Source organism: Nilaparvata lugens, chromosome 4 (genome assembly GCF_014356525.2).
Source record: "Nilaparvata lugens isolate BPH chromosome 4, ASM1435652v1, whole genome shotgun sequence".
Lineage (NCBI taxonomy): Eukaryota > Metazoa > Arthropoda > Insecta > Hemiptera > Delphacidae > Nilaparvata > Nilaparvata lugens.
The window spans coordinates 16282147-16305007 of record NC_052507.1 but is presented as its reverse complement, the minus strand read 5'-3'; the positions used below and the strand labels follow the sequence as shown (position 1 = coordinate 16305007).

Here is a 22861-nt window from a genome sequence, read left to right as displayed (position 1 = left end):
AAATTTAGTTAGACTGTAAATATTGAAACTATTTATTCTTTATTCTTCTCTTTACTGTTTTTCATTTTTCTAAAAATAACCTTTCTTATCATTATCCTTAATAGAACATTAATATTCATCTACTAATTTCATAATTTTGTTCGTATTATAAATGTTTACTATATTTTAATTATAAAAAACTTTAATCCCATATCAGTGAATGAAGTTTGTAAATAGTAATTATAACACGCAATAAGAAACAAATTACTTATACCCCAACACATATAATTTATAGTATGGTGTATATTTATTCATTGAAATTATCATTTATTCATTGTTGAGACACCGCTGATTTATGTAGTTACATTACAATACTATATTTTCAATATTCTAATGTTGCATTCAACATTTTCATTGTAATTAATAAGTTTTCATAATAATTATGTGAAATTTGTTGCATAATTGCCTGTTGTACTGTAATTTATTGTAGATTCGTGTGTAAACCACAATGTATTGTAACTTGCTTGAATAAATAAAAACTTGAATTTGAAAAAAAAAATAGAATATTATAATGATGTATTATTCTTACGAGATTCCATATATCCGGGCTAAATATGATTCCAAGTCCTGAATCATGTCAAAGTTTATTAAAGCACATTGTTCTGCAAAAATCTTTACAGAAGTTGTGAAAGTGAATCCAACCCATCAATGGTGGAAGTTAGGATTTCATTCACATCAGAAAAATAGGAGTAAAACTGACTGGAATTGATTAAATTCCTGATGCAGGCTGCTTCTTTAAAGTGGTTAGGCTAAGACAGGAACGAATCGTGACTGGGGCACAAGTCAAAGACAAATGAACGCTCCCTGGAGAAGAAAGGAAGACACGCGAAGGCTTGTGGCACTCGTCTTGTCTCACTGCGGGGAGAAAAATACGACAGAAAACAAAGCTTCGAGTTGGCCAAGTTCGAGTCAAGTTTATTGAGCAACAGAGGCATCAAAGACCGAAAAGTTGGTCAGGGAAACGGGGAGCTGCAAGTGAGTGAGAGGGTAGAGACCAGTAAGTAAGGGGGTAACAGAGAGTAAGAGAGAGGTTGGAGTCACAAGGGAGAGGGACAGCTTTCCCGAATCTGAGAAGGGAACAGTCAGGAACCAAAATAGAACTTTTTGGGAGGCACCGGGAGAATACTCACTGTTTGCCATCAAATGTAGTGACTGAAATCTATTGAAACAGGAAGTATATAACGTAAAAATAAAGATGAGGTAATAAGAACTAAAATAGCTAGAAGATTCAAAGCTGTATTGTGATCTGGAAATATATTTTTGCATCTTTTGAATCTCAGATTGATATTTCAGTGATCAATTTGTCAATTCACTAGTAGGATTGGAAGAGGAAATACATTTTAACAATATGTGAGTTGTGGTCTATAACAGTTTTCTATAAAATAGAACGGATCAATATATAAAATATAAAACCGATTATGAAATATAATATAATATATAATAAATTAAATATAATATAAAATATAAAACGATTATATATAAAATATAACGGATCAATATATGTAGTTATGGTTGATCATAGCCATATTTCATTCATTTTATCACTTTTCTATTTTTTATGAGTGCCTTTCAAATATTGAATAATAGTAACGGATGTGATCATTTATGTAAATAAACATTACTTCCGCGTTGATGGTCTTCGAGATTATTATCAATTATAATATTTCTCTATTCAACGATATCAATTCTGATTCTTTGTATCAACTATACAAAATATGAGGTACATTGTTATCAGTGACTGATTGAATTTTATATGTGCAGAGTTTCTCAGATGTTGGAGATGATGTAGATTCGATAAATCTTCATACATGAAGATATACGTACCAAGTTTCTATATCATATCCATTTCTCGGCTCGTTGCTCTAGCTTACTAAGAAAATCCGAAATTTATATATTCCATTTATAAGTAGTCTGAATCATACAAATGTGATAGCACGAGGTTTGTTATAGACAATTCACTTATAAAGAAGCCTAATTGAATATTGGAAGTGAAATCAATATTCCACAAAAGCCTGTTCATTCAAAAATTCAACGTTCAATCCAGTGTTCATTCCTGCATGCCATTTCCCTCTTCTACGGATTGAAATGAATGTAATGTTGTATGGGGATAGCGATCCTTTGGAATTGAACACAGCAGAGGAAGTGTTATTACTCTAACTAGTGATACTCGAAATTACAATTTAGAGTCAAAGAGAAAGCCCAGTGTAATTAGATTCGAGGAACGTAGGCAGTGAGTGGAGACAACAACCCAAGAGAGCCACTATCATGGTGAGAGAGAGAGCAAGAATGATTGAAGAGCTCAAACAAACGAGGACGGAGATAGAGATGTAGGGAAACTCTGCCAGTTGGCTACTACCCTTTCCAGTAATTTGACCGGTCATGGAATATTAATTCGAATCTTGTCTGCAAAGGTTGGTTATGAAAATTTCCTGACACTTGGCAGAGCATGTGTTTTGTTTGCAGGCTTTCCAAGCCGTCTGCCAGGATTCACTCTTCATTCAAATGGCATTCTGTATTCAATAGATGCACATTACTATTCCATGCACATCGGCTGCACTAGGATCCCATTCTAGATTCCAGTCTCTAGAAAAATAGTATACATGACGGTGTAATTCCGAACAGATGACAGTATTGTTCAACTGGAATCTATTGGATGAGTTAACTCGAATTCGGAAATTCAAAATTTAAACTAAGCATATACTTTATGTGAAATAGTTCCTCAACGAATTCATATTTCTATTTATCCTGATGAAATTTCACATTGGATTAATTGACCATCGAAATATGAGAGTTATAAGTGGAAACAAATGGTAAGACAAGACAGTAGAAACAAATATACAGTTCAAGTCAGTGAAAATGACTAGGGTATCTTTCTAACCTATCTCAGGTTTCTTCAAGTTTGTAAAGTTTGAAAACAAAGCTAGTCATGTCAAGTCCTGCCTTTTTCTCAGCAAATAGTAGGTATTTTGATGAGTAATATTTTGTATTCTCAGAGACCAACAGGAACCGTAAACAAAATTCATCATGTGAAAAGGTGATGTTTTTCGTCTCATCTATTAAAAAATGATAGGAATCTCTTCGATAAACAATGGTTTATTTTTTCTCCCCAACTATGATTGAAACGTATCCCATTCAACGTATCATAAAGAATTGGCACATTTGAAACATCTGCGGTGTCAAATACAGTTGTAACATGAACCATATAGCAGTTGATGATTGAATGTATTTGAGTAGGATATTATCAGTTGAGTAGGATATTATCAGATGTAGTTGATAAAATTCGAGTCGAGATCTGGTAGAGCTTTGATAGAGTTCGATCTTTGATAGTTCAGCAAATTTTGATGAAATTCGAGAGTAAGTCTATGTTTGAAAGAGTAGATGGACCTCCGATGGATTCCGATTTGTAGGTCCTCATGACAAAATTCATATTATCTTCCACACGAAATACCAACGATATTGAATCCAGTTTTGGACCATCCACTTGTCACTGGAATCCGTACCCGGATCCAATATCGAAGGTGCAATAGTTGTTTGTCACTGACACAAGGATCTTCTGTCGCATTCAGTTTTGTATCACGCAGCCGTCTCTCTAACAAGAAATGTCCGGTCCAACGGCTGAAAGGAAACGGCACTAAGTTGCAGGATCATCCCTTTCCTCGTCTCTCAATTTCGCGAAACATCATAACTGGTGACAATGCTTTCGCTCGTATTCGCCTACTCTCTCCGTCGGTTTAATCAGCTGACTAGACCTCATTGTAAACGGAAAAGATAGCAGACGAGAAGCTGGTATCAGCTGGCAAGCGTTATCCAAGCCGTTATTGAATAACCTGCTCACCACCCGGATGAGGCTGCGGGAGAGACAGGGGGGTGATAGCGAACAAGAGCATCCTCCCCCTCCTCGTCCGCTCCGAGTCACCTGATTGAAAGGCTCAATTTCCTCTCTTTAAGGCTTCACCTGGTCTGAAAGCCTTTAATAACTTTCTGATCGATACTAGCACGTCTTCCCAGTTGCCTCCCATTGCCTCCATGGACCTCCATACCCGGAATCATCTTTTCTTCGATTCGTAACACATTTTCTGACACTTTTCCTAATGCAGCAGAAACGGCCTTAGAATCTAGTGTGGCTGGCATTCAATTTCTATTCCGATCTTTGCTCAGTCTTGACTTCTTTGAGAATATCATTTCCAGCATCTAGATCCTTTGATGTTGGATTATCACTTTCTAGAATATCCACTCATACCTTTTATGATACTTCAGACTATGAAATGGATCAGTTGTACTGTAAAATAACCTTTTATAATCAATTTCCCCAGGAAGTAGAAGATGCTAACCAATGGACTATAGAATACGATAAGGGGTTAGCAGAATTAATCATGTGGCGAAATACGTTGAATATGTAATAAATATATATTATAAGATATGATATGATAATGAAATTTCAAAACATGGACACAAGGTACAGGAACAGTTGTTATTTTACACTCCTCTAGCTATTATTTGCAGTTGAAAAAAACTAACTCACAGTATTATGAATGACAAAATTCTTTATTCTATATTTCAAAATGATTGAATTTTTCTAAAAATATCTGTATAAAATATCATCATTTAAACCAGAAACTATCACCCAGCCTAACCCTGACCTTAACCTCATCCAACACGTTCTCATCTCATCCGTATTATTTTTACTCAGAGACATTAGATGGACAATCAGTTGGACACTAGTACATCGGATACCTGGAAGTGAAGGCAGACTGATAGGGACAAGAAAAAGAAAAAGGTGATGAATAAGAAGTGGTGGGGAAGGGATGGAAGAAGTAGTGAAGTAAGGAGAAGAAGAAGCCGAGCAGGACAGGACATTTCTGGCGTGGAATTGAGTTAGACCGCGACTGTTTGTCGGAATGAGATGAGATTGCGGGCGGGCGGACGGGAATTGTCGCCGACAATAATATACGCTGACAGCCGCAACTACTCCACTTCCGCTAACTTTCCTCCAACACTCACTCAATCGGCTTCCACTCCCAGCTGCGGATCCTGTTACATTTAACAATTCTACATATATTATAACTTATGAGATCAATCAACGCATGGCGGTATCAAAATAAATGGTTAACAACATTTTGAATGTTTTTCTATGAAGTAATAGTCGAAACTGCAAGTTAGTCTGATAATTTTGAATGGTAATTTGAAAACATTGATGTAGTGTGTTTGGCCTGTACCCTACAATGTCAAACATCTTCCCTTGTCCGGCCAGAAGTTTAGAGTGACTTAAAGAATGAATCTCTACAGACGGGATTACTGTCAACTACTAAAATTTACAAGTGTACCACCTGAACCTCTGGAAGATTGAATAAAAAAAAACAGTCATTCCAAAAGGACTTATATACCTCTCAATTATTGATCTTCATGCAAGATCAAGTTGTATTAGAAACTTGAATCTTCTGTATACACCTTAAAAAAATGATCTACCGTATTGCCTCTTAATTGATCAACCTCCTGTTCATACCTCCTTAGTGATCTACTGTATTCAATTTCCTGGAAGGTGTAACCCACTTGAAAATGAATGATCATTTTGAACCAATAATTTGAGTTCAATAGAAACGGAATTTTCAAGAAGATTCTATTCCCGTCGATGATTCTAATCAACGATTCGACCTCCATGAAGAATGCGATCGAATGGAAATAATATTTGAATAAATCAATCATCAAGATAAACTTTGATACCTCTTATTCGGATTCATCAGATTAATACAGTCATTCTAAGAACAAATACTTCTTCACATATCACTACAATGATTGAATTGTATCTCATTCAGTTGACAAACATGTTTCACATTCAGACATTTTCCCCCTACATTTTTCCGCTTATTGTAATAGTATTTGAATGAATGAATATGATTAACTTTGATATCTCTATTCAGATTCATGAGATTAATTCAGTCATGCTAGAAACAAATAAATCTTCTTATATCTCAACAATAATTGAATGTTATCTCATGAAGTTGACACAAATGTATCACATTCAGACAGATCTCTACATTTTTCCCCTCATTGATCACAAATTTGAATTTTTCTCACAAAGATGTACACTGTCTTTAACAAGTAGAATAATTGTAGACACAAATACGTCTCCTTTCAAACCAATTTCAACATTTTCTTCTCATTCATCACAAATTTGGATCTCTTCCATCTCCTAACAGAGATGTACATTGTTCTCTTCTCTGTTTCAACAACATCCAGCCTTGCTTTCTATTCAGCTGGCACTCCTTCATCTTGACTGTTCATCTATTCCTCGAACGTCTGCTATCAGGTCACGTGACCAGGACAGACCACGTGGAAAATGAGCTATTTGAAAACGGTCGACATGCATCAGAATCACCCACTATCGGGCGGTCTGTTTAGTGGACTGTGGGCATACAGTATGACTGTCTGTGTCTGGCCCACTGTATATGCTGGCATGTAGTCTTCGAAGCCTGCATGCAACCGAGTTTTATTGCCAGAGTGGAGAATACTGCTAATGCAACGGCGATGGCGATAAAATATGATTTATGGAGACTACTGAATGAACATAAAGCAGCGGCATGCAGCCTCCACACTAATGGCCCACACTTTCGTCTCGCACTACTTCTTCCTATACTACGCAAAATTCTTCCTTCTTTCACTTCCTCTATTTCTTCTACTCCTTCGCCACCTTCTTCTTCTCTAACTCTTCCCTCTTTTATCTCTTCCTTCACTGTTTTCCTTCCCCTGATGTATCTCCCAGACGCTATCAGCAATTCCTTACGATCTTATTCACCGCAGACCTTCACCAATATTCGATGATTTTTTCTATCCATGCATTTCGTTCTGCTCCACAAAAGTTCTCTATTATACAAATCTCTCATTCTCCAGCAATCTTCTCCTTTTGAGAATTCTCCATTGTTTACAGAATTCTTCTTAAAATTCTCTTTACGTTTCTTATTCCTTGTGTTCATGAGCTGGTATAACAATATTATTATATATCCACTTTTTTCAAGATATTTCATTGGTTCTCTCTCTTCATCTGGTTCCTTTCACAATCTCTGTCAATAGATTTCAATCTCAACCTCCCTCCTCTAGAAGAAGTACTAGAAGTACCAATCCTACTCATTCTACCTTTCTTGGATTTCAACTCCTCCATTCTCATTTTTCACATAATTTTCGGGCAACATCTCTATGCCTTCCAACATTTTTTCTATGCCCAGTCACATTATTTCATCTATGCTTTCAAACACTTTCTCATGATCTCACCATCCTAATTCTCTAATCTTGCTTCTTTGTCTTCCCATTACCCATTATATTGTTTTATTCATCTTCATACTTGAGTTCCACATTCTACTTTCTCTACTAACTGGCTCTTGGTTTCATTCCTCTTTCTTCTTTTCTTAATTCTCTCTCATTACCTTTTCAAGTTATTCCCTCTATTTCTTTTCACATTCCTCTTCCGTTTTAGCCCTTTTCTTGAAAATTCCCCTTCTTTCTTTTTAATATATTATTATCAGTTTTTCTCAAAATCCTCATTCCAATTATTGTTATATCTTATTCTTTATTTTCTTACTAACATAAATCTCCTCATCAACTCTTTTGTAATAATAAATAATTAGGGATAAATATTACTTGTTTTTTCTATCAATATGGCTACAATTCTCACATCAATTTCATGCTCATATTTCAATAGTTTTGGTTATCCAATAACTCATTTTATCTCCTCAGCTCTTATTCTATAAACTTCCCGCATCATCCATTTTCCAATAGCTGAATTTTCCCCTCGCTACCCGCCTGTTATTATTCCTGACGATCTTCCAACTATTGCTTCTTAATCGTCTTCCAATTCTCCTTGCGTCCTTCTTTCGCTCCCAGACTAATGCATCTTCTTCGTTCCTCTTTTCCGCCACGCATGATATCATGCAATGTGCGCTTGTATTGTTTAGAGACACAGTCGACGGAAACCCCAGCCACATTTATCATTTTGCAAACTGTGTTCAAACCGGTAATATGGGAAATAATATACTGCTAACATACTTTCCACTTTTTCCCCAGCGAGAACAGAGCCGGCGAATAATGTACGGGGATTCTGCTGGATATTTTTACTACCGTTCGCAAATTGAACGAAATTCAAGCTGGAAGCCATAACCGAAATTTTGTGTCTTGAAGTTATCGTTTCTGGTTAGATAGATAATAGATTATTAGCTCCTTACAGGATACAAAATGATTTAAAGTGATTCTTTCAAACTAGTGAAGGTCATTTCAATGGTTTTAGTTCACTATCCTCCTGAGTAGTCCATATAATTATTATAGTTTATCAACGTTTCAATGTATGAAACTGAATTTTGTAACCATGTATGTGAATTCAAATTTTCTATTTCAAATCTATTTATTTTGCAATGAAATATTACAGATTGATAAAATAAACATTATAACTTACAAAATGGCAGTACTGGCAAAGAACATCTTGTGTGCCGGCAGTGAGTTCGAACAAACTGTAGGTACAGCGATCATGTCAATGGAAACAATAGAATGAAGCTTATTCAAACCATTAAAATAAATAAAATTATTACGGGAACAAGGTCACATGTCAATCTTTACGAACGATAAGACAAAGTAACTACATTACAAGCGAATGAAAAATTCAAAAAGACAAATACAAGGAATCTATGACTGTTCATTGATATGGTAGGCTGATAAATTCGATTTGAGAGAAACACTATGAATTTAATATTAGATGCACCTTTAACACAAAATATAAGAAAAAATATTTGAGAATGAACTATACAAGGTAAATTTTAATTGTTATTGAACTATTTTTTATTTCATTGAATGTCCAAATTAGACCAATTAATCCTATATTGGTATCATACTATTTTTAATACTGATTCAACATTTTTATTCAGAGATAATTTCTTCGACGACTTCTATTCCACTAGATAGAGCGAATGATCTTACTATTTCCATTGGTTGACAATCCAATAATTTACGAATGGATCTGATACAGGAATATTGTCAATTCCTTCTAGGAAACAATTAACATTGAACTCATCGAATTCAATTAGAATAATATAATAAAAAAAAAACAACTAAAATACATTTTTAAACATCAATACATTCTACTTGAATAAACTTACATTCTACAAACATGAATATACTTCTACGTATTCTTCATATATTTTATGGTGGCGGAGATTGAGAGTATTCCAAGGACAAACACGATAAGGATACGTCCAAGGATGATAGATATTATGTCAAGGATATCTCCACAATAGTACACATAAAGATTTGAATTTTTTCATTCATAGATATGTTATTTTCTTGTTTCTCCCTTTCTCTATATTTTCTCTTAGTTGAGGAGTGGAAAGTGCATGGCTTTTCAATTCCACTCTTCCATTCCATTCCTTATCAAAGTGTACATATAATTATTATCTATGAGTGTATTGAATATCATTTCAATAAGAGAATTCAAAAATTCAGAGCGCACCATTTTGTTCCTCTGTGTTATGACAATACCAGAATTTTATGGAACAAGAACGATAATAAATCATATTCATCGAATGCACGTGCGGAAAATTCCATAGATCATGTAGAAAGAAGTGGGAAGAACAGTGAAACACAGAGAAGATGTCAGCTTCTTGTCAGAAGAAAACTCAGAGACGCTAAAAACTGAACTATATTCATCGCGCGTAAAGCAAACAAGTAACCCGTTAAGGAAAAGCCCTTTGAATTGGGAGACGGGTAATTTATTCAGCATAGGACATGATTCGGTTCGTATAGTCGATTGATTCCAAAAATGTTTTGTTTTAAAATAAGGGACAGAGAGGTGGATTTATTCAGCCTTTCATGGTCTCTGCACCCCGGCAAAGTGTCGTAATTGAATTCCACGCGCTCGTTTCTAATTTTCAAAACACTGCCGAACAGTTTTCCTCTTGAGCGCTTCTCAGTCAATAGCTCTTTCCTTTCTCTGTCTCTATTCTGCTTTTTGCTGTTCTCCGCTCTACCTTTGCTGCGCGGCAAATAGCTGGCAGTCTCTTTCACAAAACAACCGTATCAAAACCCTTCCTCTCGTATCAAGTGAAGTACACATGGCCAACGTTCGACTCGCCTCGCCCCACCTCGCCAGGCTCACTCGCCTGATTGACTGAACTCGCATCCAACCCCCAGCCATGGATTCCAACTGGAACGATGGGAGAGAAAGCTCCTGAGAAGCAGTGTTGGAGCAATCAATAAATCAACAACCATTTTTCCGTTGAACGAGAATAATCTCCATCCATCCTGTTTGATAAAACTGTTTTCAAACCTGTGTATCAATCTTTTTAATCAATCAAGCCCTCAGGGCAAATAGAAACATTCGCCTCACACGATGATTAGATAAAATGGAGTAACCAGTGCATGAAATAATTTGCTCGGTATTTGGGGGAACAGGTAGATTTTTCCAGAGAGATAAGGTTTTCCAGATAAGGTTTATTCAAACTAAAGATAGTGTCCACTGTAAATTATAGATGGAAGTTATCCCTCGTGCATTATCAGAGATTAAGAATGAATAATATTTTCTTTAATTGAATATGAATGTCATGATTTTCGTCGATTCATCATGAATTTATTCGAATGTATAAAATAAACTGACATTCCAAACACTAAAAAATACACACACGCTTTTCTCACCTTTATTCTGACTTGCCGTGAATTATCAGGATGTGAGAACGAAGATGTGATGTTCACTTGAAAGACTATTATATAGTTGGAAATGAATATTGGAAGTTGTATTTGCTCGAATGCTAATCACTGGATAATTATTATTGAACGAAAATCCTAATTAAATGCTGTAAATCACCTCGAAGACTTCTGCTACAGCAAATTTTGACAACAGGGTAAACAGCTAGATGGAAATTCGATGAGCGCTAATATTCAAAAATTATTTGTCATTATTTGGCTTTGTATAAAATAAGCTGCTTTCCAGAGATTGTCAGTTTTGTGTAAGGGTAAGCATTCCTGACCGGCAATTAGGAGGTACTGGGTTCGATTCCCGGGCTGACAAATAATTTTTGTATAGCAGCGCTCATCGAATTTCCATCTAGCTGTTGTCAATATTTGCAGTAGCAGAAGTCTTTGGGGTGATTTACAGCATTGGATTGGGATTTTCCTTCAATAATAATTATCAATTATTAATAATAATTATTATAATTATTAATAATAAATATAATGAATATAATTATTAATAATTATCAATAAGCATTTGAACAAATACAACTTCCAATATTCATTTCCAACTATATAATATTCTTTCACTTTTTAGTCTTGTAATTGACTAGTCCTGTACCAGACCCTCTGGATAATAAATTGACATTCATTCCAATATAGAACTGGAAAAACTGTGGGTGTAAGATTTTTGTATTCGTATAGCCTACATCGCAGTCCAGAATGTATCTAGAAATCTTCATCCTCCAAGAAATTCAATTTTGTTCCCAATGCAATCTGAGAGCCATGATGGATGAGAGAATTAGGCAATTTCCATCCGACTGACACTATATTTGACATTATTTATATCAGGAGCATAGTGAGATATGAATTTGATGAGAGAATTAGGCAATTTCCATCCTCCTGACACTATATTTGACATTATTTATATCAGGAGCATAGTGAGATATGAATTTGATGAGAGAATTAGACAATTTCCTTCCTCCTGACACTATATTTGACATTATTTATATGAGGAGCATAGTGAGATATGAATTTGACAGAAGCTTGTGAATTGGTATGAAATAGCCTACAACATAATGTTGGAAAAACCTTGATCTTATCTGAATAGCCACTTGGATAGAATACAAGCTGACAGAGAAACATCGGAAATAAGAGTGTGATGGGTTTAATACAATACAAATGATATCCAATTATGTTTTGCAAGTGTCATCAATATTGATACATATGGATTCACTCACTGTATAAACTGGAAAATTCATGGACTTGATACTGTGGTACAATCTAAAAACCGTGGTTAGAATGGAAATTTATTCTGTAGGCTACATTGGTGAAGTTATTGAGATTAATGATGGCTCTTTAACCTTAAGCGTTGGGTATTTCCTGTTTAGGATGAAATTTCCACCTTCTCTCAACATTTTCGAATATAGATTTCCAACTGACTGATTTCGTATTATCGAAGTGAAAAATATTTTTCATCGAGCATCTCATTAATAAAATCGTAATGGTATTCAAGTGAACAGCGAAATAAGCAAGTGAACTGTGAAAAACACCTTTTCAAAATCTCAATCGCAGCTGATCAAACACTGTTCCGTGATCAATACGCAGCTTTCCTCATCGAAGGAGATTCCAGAAAAGTAATAAGTTTCTTTTGAATAAACATAAACAAATAGAAAGCCCGATAGAAACCGTTTGTTATCAAAGGCGAGTAGAAGACTCGCAGCTTTGGTGCGCTGCGCTCTGCTTATCTTCTCTCGTCGCAATAATAAAAATTGGACCAGACACTGAGCAAGTTCTATTGCTTTTTAAACGAGACGAAAGCCCGGTGCGAGAAAGGCAATAGTGAGTGAGCAAAAGGGAGAGTGTGTATGTGAGTGAGGGAGACAGAAAGGAAGAACGGGTCTGCAGAAGTTTAATAGAAAAGTTTTAAATTCTTTTCAGAGGAATATGGATTCCAGCAGCAAAGCGCTAGGCAATTTACTTTGGCGAACAACTTCATTTCCAAACTGAGTTTTTCAGCTCATATCGATGTGGAATCAAATTACAGGGCTCCTGCAAGTCAGAGTACTGCTACCTGATCAATTTTTCTCATCATTTCTCATCTTGAAACCTCAACTGCAAAGTGTGATTTTATGATAACCAATAAATGCTCAGGAAAGCTCAGGTTTATCACTGGAAATGTTCAATTCTAATATTAAAATACATGTTCTGGACGAGTAATTTAGGTTATTCACATCACAACGGGCATCAAATGGCAATATTTTAATGGGCACGAAAACTCGTAATCAATCAATGAGGAGAATTAATATGAGGTTTTCAGCCTCATGTTCGAATAAGACCTCAAATCACTAATAAGATACAAGTTTTCTTAGTAGTATCATCCTGAAAATTCAAGATACTGTTCAATTTTTTTTTTGGATGAACCTTTCTATAATTCTTTCTTCAGCTCAGTGATATTCTCATGTGATGCGTCTTACTGTTCTTCATCTTCTTATTCTTCTCACATTCAAGGTTTCGGTTATAACGCCTGTTCCGACACACACGCTATAGTAATATCCTATCAATTTCATCAATTTGGCTACAATAATATTAACAAAGTCTTCTTCTCCTTCTGACTCCCACGGTATACGCGTAATTGCCTGTTCCGGTCTTCGAAATAGTATTTGGGAATTGGAATTTATCAAAAAAAAAAAAAATTAAAATTCATCTTTATAATCGTGTCCAGTTTAGAGACCACCTATTCCTTAGTCTCTCAACTGAGAAACACGTTGGGAAAACGCTAATTTTAGGCGTATCTTTGATGAAATATCAAACTCACCCTATCACAAAATTTGTAGACCCTAGCTAAGCCTATGTACCAAATTTGAACATTTTCTGTCTATTTATTTGATGAAAGAACTGAGAAAACGCTTATTTCGAGCGTATCTTTGGCGTTATATCAAATTCCTTCTCACACAACATTATCACACCCCAGCTGAGCTCCTGTAGTAAATTTGAACATTTTCTGTTCATTTGTTCTCGATAACCTGAGAAAGCACAAAAAACCGCTGGAAAAACGCAGATTTTTGGCGTATCTTTGGCGTTATTTCAAATTCCTTCTAACACAACATTATTACACCCTAGCTTAGCTTCTGTACTAAATTTGAACAGTTTGTGTTCATTTTTTCTCGATAAATCTGAGAAAACGGTAGAAAAACGCAGATTTTAGGCGTATATTTGGCGTTATTTCAAATTCCTTCTAACACAACATTATTACACCCCAGCTGAGCTTTTGTACTAGATTTGACCATTTTCTGTTCATTTGTTCTCGCTAAAGCTGAGAAAACGTTAAAAAAACGTTGAAAAAACGCAGATTTTGGGCGTATTTTTTTCAAATCTGTTCTTAGTGCGCCTCCAACTGAACATACCTACTGAATTTGAACGTTTTTGGTCCGGTAGATTCTTAGTTCCGCGAGTGAGTGAGTCAGTAAGTGAATGCCATTTCGCTTTTATGATATATATATATATTATATATATATATATATATATATATATATATATATAAATATATATATATATATATATATCGTGTAACATTTTTAAATCTGGGTAGATGAAAAACCCTAACAGAAATAGTAATAGGTCTAAAAATAAAGTAATTGGCTAATATCGCCAAGCAGATAATAAACAAGATTAGATAGCATCAGCTTGTTCTGGCTAAATGGTACAAGAACTTAAAAAGGATTTGAAGGAAGTTTACTACTCATAAATAGATTATTTATAAAATATTTGAAGATTGAGGTTATATAGATGTATTCACGGATCGGTGACCTAGAGATCGATCAAACCGAAGAACGTAGAATCTGACCAAAACCCCTTGGCAGAGCTTTATTGCATTCGGATGGTGTGCAATGTGAAAAAACACCCGTCCACGTGGCTAATTATTAGGTAGCATGGAATTAATATTAATGTATAGAATATTAACTAGCATGCAAAGAGCATAAATAAAAAACCAAATAAAAATAATTTAATGTATTCAGGAAATAAGAGTTACCAGGCGCATGAATACCTAATAAAATTTGCATGCACCAATAGTAAAACGGCAGTTAATAGGCGGCAACTGTAGGCCAGTTCAAAAATATTTCTATATATTTATATAAATGTACTAGTTTTTGTATTATAAGTTTGTATAATCTATATTATCAATATGGCTCGAATGCAAAGAAATTATTAATCATATAATCTAAGCAATATTTTGGCATTCTTTGTAAGATCTATTTGAATTTAATGGCGGAGGATTGAGATATTTAAATTTTATGCTAATTTGAAAGTCGGAAAGAGAATCTGTAAAACTGGAGAAGGAAGAACCAGCACTCGCCAACCAGATGCCACCATAAGAGGACCCCAAATATTTTAGAGCGAAGTACCTTATTAATGATTTTGTAAAAGTTAAAGTTAAAGTAAATTATTTAATTTCTTAAAAGACTTCGTGATGCTATTGTGAAGCAGAAGTCATTTTTCATTTTTATTAAATTTATAACCCCTTGGAGGAGACGATTCCGGCTACCATATTCCCGGACCACATGGAGTTGGATCGATATCGGCGGCTTACAAGAAGATTTTCGACACGTGAGTGATTTAAATTTGAATTTAGTGATGGGCGTCCTAGTGCTTCGAAATAATCTGATGATCAAAGCTAGCTCGCCGAAAGGGTTATTATAAATTAAGAAATTAATAAGAGTAATACTTGCGCAAGTAAAAAATTAGTATTAAAGGTATTTAATTGAAAGAAAAATATATAGATCAATATTTTAGAAATTTCTATTTAATCAAAGAAGTACGAAATCTAGGCTATCAAACGTATGCATACAATATTTAATTTTTTGCAATACAATTTGCGATAATTTATCATAGTTCTAATTCACTAGATGAATGGCTCTACCTATTCCGTCAGGTGCCGAATCTTGCACCCTGAGATAAAAATATATATTCGATACAAATAAATCTACTAAATACTAGAGATTTTAATATATAGATATATTTGGATTATTAGTGGCTAATTTATCAAGCTGATCTTAGAGCACACATTTTTTGATTGAATTATCCAAGTCGACAAGTATTAGCAAGTGCATGTCGCAGCTACATGCAAAGGAATGCATATGATTTTAAGATAAAGGCACATGGTAATGATTCGTGCCACAAATCTAGAATATAAAGTTTAGCCTGTGATATTTTTATTGATTTCAAATATTGTTCTATTTTTTTTTATATTATATTTTTTACCGCTCTATATATATTTTTTGCCTCGATTGATCTTTGCATTATTTGTGTAATATATGTGTGAAATTTTCATGGTGTGCAATTTATTTTTTATTCCTCATCTCTATAGTATAAGTATCAGTTTTATATATATTTATTATTTATTGAATTACAAGAGTTATTGGAGAAGCCCATATCTAGGCCTATCAAGATTTTTTAAGACTGAATACTATTAGAAAACCACGCCCTAATTATATTAAATCTCATGCTTTACCGACTGATGCCAAGCAGGAGGCTAATCGTTATTTTAATATAAAGAATAACGTGACAGAAAGACATGTCGCCCAACGTGATAGGCCACGGATACGACAGAAAGACATGTCGCCCAACGTGATAGGCCACGGATACGGCACAAAGACATGTCGTGCCAACGTGGGACTGATGATGAGAGCCAAGCTCACCCAAATTCTGATATAAATCAAAACATAGTACAACTTAATTCATTGGAGACAGCCGTTGGAGAACAGCAATTATTTTCATCTGAATTAAATGCCGAAGTAGTAGATAATGAAACAGAAGCTTCTAGTCATTGGAAACAGGCCCAAGAGAAGTTAGTACAACTTGAAAATCAAATACATCAATTTCCGCACGAGAATATAGAGCCTATTCCCATAGCAACGTTTGATTCACTACACAGTTTCAATGAATTAGGCCGTTTTGACAATACAGACCGCTATCTCCAACCTAAAGAATTTATAGATCAGATAAAACTAATTCAATCATTAACACCCACCTCTTGGAATTTTTGGCGTCTTCGATTATCCAGTTTGTTAAGCGGTGAACCTCTGATGTTCTTCCAGATCCATAATCACGAATTCAGGACGTTAGACGAGTTCAGTGCAGCTTTCCTGGAACAGTATTGGAGCAGAAGTAAACAGTTGGACGTGCTAGCGGACATTATATCATGCGATTTCAACCCTAACTTAGACGGTGCATGTACCACTTTCGTCACTGCCCTACAGTTTAAAAATTCTCAATTGAGCGAGCCCATTAATGAATCGGCATTAGCAAGTATTATTTTAAAGAAGCTACCGTATCAAGTTAGAATGGCACTCGCCACACAACCCATTACTGATTGCAAGCAGCTGATAAATCATTTATATGGCATACAATCTGTGATGGCAATATCAAACCACCGTTCAGACCAGAGATACGCACAAAATCAGCATAACTCAAAAAGTAATCAGTATAACAGCCAAAATTATGAATCAGTACCATATGATTGCTCACGATCTACCCCTCAATTTAAACGCCGCTATAATCATAATCAAAATAACAGCTGGAATAATAGAAGTTTTCAGAATCGTCAAACAAACCATTATCCACAGCAAACCTATGAAAGAAAGTATTATTATGGCCGTGATCGATTTAACACAAATAATGATAACACTCAGAATAATTACGACAAAAATTACAAACCGCCACCTCATCAAATAAGTACAAACTACACATTAGAGCATGCGTCCAGATCAAATCACCAAAAAACACAGAACCCAACACCCAACAACCCACCACTAAACGCAGAGAAGACTACAGCTAAAAAATTACGAATACATGATAACCCCGATACAACCCACGCAAGCTCAGAAAAAATAGATAGAGAAAATAAAGATACTACAGCCTCATATACCACCTTTGTGAACGGTTTACCGAAAATATTAGAAGAACCGAAGCCAATACAAGACAGCCTACTACAAAAAACCGCCGCCAAACATGCAATTAAAACCACCCGCAAGCATCAACCTCTATTAAGTTTCCTGTTCCCCAACGAAGAGCAGCCCGCCCCCGAAGAATCATTACCGGCCACAACCCTACAACAAGAACCGATACACTATAATAATGCTGAAATCCCGCCACTGCCAAAAATAAATAGTTGCCAGGAGGAAACCGCCACCATGCACCCGCACCAATGGACACCACCGAAGCAGACAAAGGACCAAAAGGATGACACCAGGGAGGACGGCATCCAGGACAAGAGGAGCGACCACCGCAAGGCCCGGAGACGGAGGCGCCCGAGGACACCCGACCGGCATCAGGACGAGGAGAACGGACTACATGACCGAAAAAAGAACATGCACCGAAAGGCCCGGAGGCGGAAGAAGCGACGAAGGAGGAACCGCGCGCGCCGATGGAAGCCGCATGCACGCTTCAAGAGGCAAAGACGAACACCGGACCGACACCGAGGAGGACAGGAGCGGACCGACGGCGTGCATCCGCGGCACATACGTTTTCAAATAGGCCTAATTGGAACAGAAATGGAACTGGTAACAAAGCAACTATTGATTCATGCCGGGAAAATAATGGAGTGGACTACTTGTGGAGGTTAATTAAGGATAAACGGTGTTTGAGAAGAAAGGAAGCAGTAAAAAGTTATATTAATAAAATGGAAGTAAATAGTTATTATATGATGAGAGATTATATTGTTAAAAAGTTGATAAATGTTTGGATATTGTGTGTAATGATAGTTATGGCTGTGATATGGATAAAATACTGTGTTGTGGATAAGATGAAAAATATTGTATTGTTATTATTAAATGAATCTATGATTGATAATTGGAAATTTAATATTATTATAAGAATGTTTATTGTCTTGAGCATAATGAGTCATAATGAACCGAAATCAAGAATATTAAATGATAATGAAAGGAAGGATGAGTTTAGAGTGCAGGATATTTGGAAAAAGAATGGATTAAAAGAAATTACCATTAAGGAAGCTAGGATTTGTTTAGAAAAGTATACAAGATACCAGGGCTTTAAATTTATGAAAGATAAGTTATCAATAGGACAGCCTCACAAATCAACAGCAGATAACCTCACCAGCCTACAACATCCACAAACAGAATGCAAGAAGATGCAAGTAAGCCACGAAATTTCTACATACCATATCACAGAATTTGAAATAAATATGATAAGAAGTCAAAGGAAAACAACACTATCAAGCCAATTACTAACCTTCCTTAATAAATTTAATATTGGTATAGGACCTCGTGGCAACAATCCAATGTTTTAATTCCTTCCAGCCGTTAGAAGCCTGCAATAAGGAAAAGAACAATTTTTAAATATGTAATTAAATTATATACATCAGATAAAAAAGGACACAAGCGGGGATAATAAAATTAAAATTTGTTAATTACCTTTTTAAGAGAAAAAATCGAGCAGTTAGGTTAGTTATGAAAGTCGATAGCAAATTCTGCTGTAACATGTAACACTATGAATTGTAGAACAGCGAACAGCTGACCAAAGCCACCCAAATCAAATGAATGTAATATCTGCTGAACATATGTTTATAAAAAGAAGTACTGTACCCAAAGAGTTATTTATTATTGTTATTTATTATATTATTAATGTCGATATATTTATTTATATGTTTTTATATTTATTACTTTTAATTATGCCACGTTTGTTACCTGAAAAGATTTAAAGTGAATACCAGTTACCAAAACCAAAGAGCCATTAGCAAAAGAAAGTATTGTACCTGATGTATAGAAAATTATTTATATTAAGACCTAAGAAATACTATAAGATATAAGCCCAGAAGTTTATGAATCGAAATTATTGTCTAAAAGGAATCATTTATGAGAATTATGAAATGTGTGTAGTTAAGTTGGCAGCCCTGCAAGCGGCGAATTCAAAAATTACTGTGTTGTAAATGGTGTCAGGAGGAGTACGTTTAGAAGTTTATATTTATGATATTTTTATGTGTGTTGAGGAGGAGAATTTGTTATTGTTTTTGATAAAGGTATAAAGGAGTGCAGCAAATATGTCTGCGAAATGTGATAGAAGTAGGAGAGTATAATTTATAAATAAAGTATAGTGTATATCAATGTATTTGAAGGGTGGGTTTTCATTAAAAACATTGTGATTCTCAAATATTTTGAATTCAAACCCAGGGGCGCGTGTAACATTTTTAAATCTGGGTAGATGAAAAACCCTAACAGAAATAGTAATAGGTCTAAAAATAAAGTAATTGGCTAATATCGCCAAGCAGATAATAAACAAGATTAGATAGCATCAGCTTGTTCTGGCTAAATGGTACAAGAACTTAAAAAGGATTTGAAGGAAGTTTACTACTCATAAATAGATTATTTATAAAATATTTGAAGATTGAGGTTATATAGATGTATTCACGGATCGGTGACCTAGAGATCGATCAAACCGAAGAACGTAGAATCTGACCAAAACCCCTTGGCAGAGCTTTATTGCATTCGGATGGTGTGCAATGTGAAAAAACACCCGTCCACGTGGCTAATTATTAGGTAGCATGGAATTAATATTAATGTATAGAATATTAACTAGCATGCAAAGAGCATAAATAAAAAACCAAATAAAAATAATTTAATGTATTCAGGAAATAAGAGTTACCAGGCGCATGAATACCTAATAAAATTTGCATGCACCAATAGTAAAACGGCAGTTAATAGGCGGCAACTGTAGGCCAGTTCAAAAATATTTCTATATATTTATATAAATGTACTAGTTTTTGTATTATAAGTTTGTATAATCTATATTATCAATATGGCTCGAATGCAAAGAAATTATTAATCATATAATCTAAGCAATATTTTGGCATTCTTTGTAAGATCTATTTGAATTTAATGGCGGAGGATTGAGATATTTAAATTTTATGCTAATTTGAAAGTCGGAAAGAGAATCTGTAAAACTGGAGAAGGAAGAACCAGCACTCGCCAACCAGATGCCACCATAAGAGGACCCCAAATATTTTAGAGCGAAGTACCTTATTAATGATTTTGTAAAAGTTAAAGTTAAAGTAAATTATTTAATTTCTTAAAAGACTTCGTGATGCTATTGTGAAGCAGAAGTCATTTTTCATTTTTATTAAATTTATAACCCCTTGGAGGAGACGATTCCGGCTACCATATTCCCGGACCACATGGAGTTGGATCGATATCGGCGGCTTACAAGAAGATTTTCGACACGTGAGTGATTTAAATTTGAATTTAGTGATGGGCGTCCTAGTGCTTCGAAATAATCTGATGATCAAAGCTAGCTCGCCGAAAGGGTTATTATAAATTAAGAAATTAATAAGAGTAATACTTGCGCAAGTAAAAAATTAGTATTAAAGGTATTTAATTGAAAGAAAAATATATAGATCAATATTTTAGAAATTTCTATTTAATCAAAGAAGTACGAAATCTAGGCTATCAAACGTATGCATACAATATTTATTTTTTGCAATACAATTTGCGATAATTTATCATAGTTCTAATTCACTAGATGAATGGCTCTACCTATTCCGTCAGGTGCCGAATCTTGCACCCTGAGATAAAAATATATATTCGATACAAATAAATCTACTAAATACTAGAGATTTTAATATATAGATATATTTGGATTATTAGTGGCTAATTTATCAAGCTGATCTTAGAGCACACATTTTTGATTGAATTATCCAAGTCGACAAGTATTAGCAAGTGCATGTCGCAGCTACATGCAAAGGAATGCATATGATTTTAAGATAAAGGCACATGGTAATGATTCGTGCCACAAATCTAGAATATAAAGTTTAGCCTGTGATATTTTTATTGATTTCAAATATTGTTCTATTTTTTTTTATATTATATTTTTTACCGCTCTATATATATTTTTTGCCTCGATTGATCTTTGCATTATTTGTGTAATATATGTGTGAAATTTTCATGGTGTGCAATTTATTTTTTTATTCCTCATCTCTATAGTATAAGTATCAGTTTTATATATATTTATTATTTATTGAATTACAAGAGTTATTGGAGAAGCCCATATCTAGGCCTATCAAGATTTTTTAAGACTGAATACTATTAGAAAACCACGCCCTAATTATATTAAATCTCATGCTTTACCGACTGATGCCAAGCAGGAGGCTAATCGTTATTTTAATATAAAGAATAACGTGACAATAGATGCAGATTAATGCAGATTGGTGCAGATGATACTGTCAGAGACGTATTGCTTTTGGAACTATTTAGCGAAAGAATGGTCTCTCACTGTGATCTGACATTACGTCATAAACCAAAGTATTGTATCCCTGCATTTGAATCATAGATTCAGGTACAATCAAATGATGATCTATTTTTTATTTCAGCCAGCAAAACGTTCAACAGCAACTTTTTAACCGATTGAAATCAAATACCAAACGTTCATCAACATTCCAGACTCACACACATGCAAGTCAATAATCGAATCCAATAACCACTGGATGGAAATTGAACTCAACAGAAGATAGTTACAATCAACTCTCAGGGTTTGACGAACATTCAATTTGGACATTCATATTGAAACTCGGACTCAACAATTCGAGGAGTGGAGTTTCGTATACGGTAATACGTATTCCAATATGAATACCATTTCATGCCTTAATTGGACCTTCTCATATATTAATTAAATCTTCTCATATATGTGTCGATTCAGAGATTGTGAGACACGGAGATATCTGGTCAGTTAGGTTCTGTTGGAAAATGGTTTCATTGATTTGATTCCAGGGGAGGATGGAATTTTGTTGAGCAATAAGGCTCGCTTGATGAAATCGAACGACTGTGGTGAGATGATTAGGTACGCTATTATTGAATCGTATACAGAGCAGTAGGGGAATACTCCCTCCTCTACGAGATAATGGAAGACTGGTATCCTACATAATTGAAATTTTTCATAAAAACAAGTATTCTTCATAATTGAAACTTTTCCCTGAAGCTTATTGGTTTTATGATATTGATTATTCATATTTTCATATATTTATTCTCATATCAACTCCTTAAGGCTGTGCAAAGGCTGAAAATAAACTTTTTGCTCGTGATATTTTCCAAAGTTTTTTGATTTGCATATCATC

At 34.8% G+C, this 22861-nt stretch overlaps 1 protein-coding gene across 1 annotated transcript in view; it reads right to left on the bottom strand.

Moving 5' to 3' along the window:
• LOC111046987 (synaptogenesis protein syg-2) overlaps positions 1 to 22861 on the bottom strand; it is a 478902-nt gene that overhangs the window by 67560 nt on the left and 388481 nt on the right. The window lies entirely within an intron of this gene.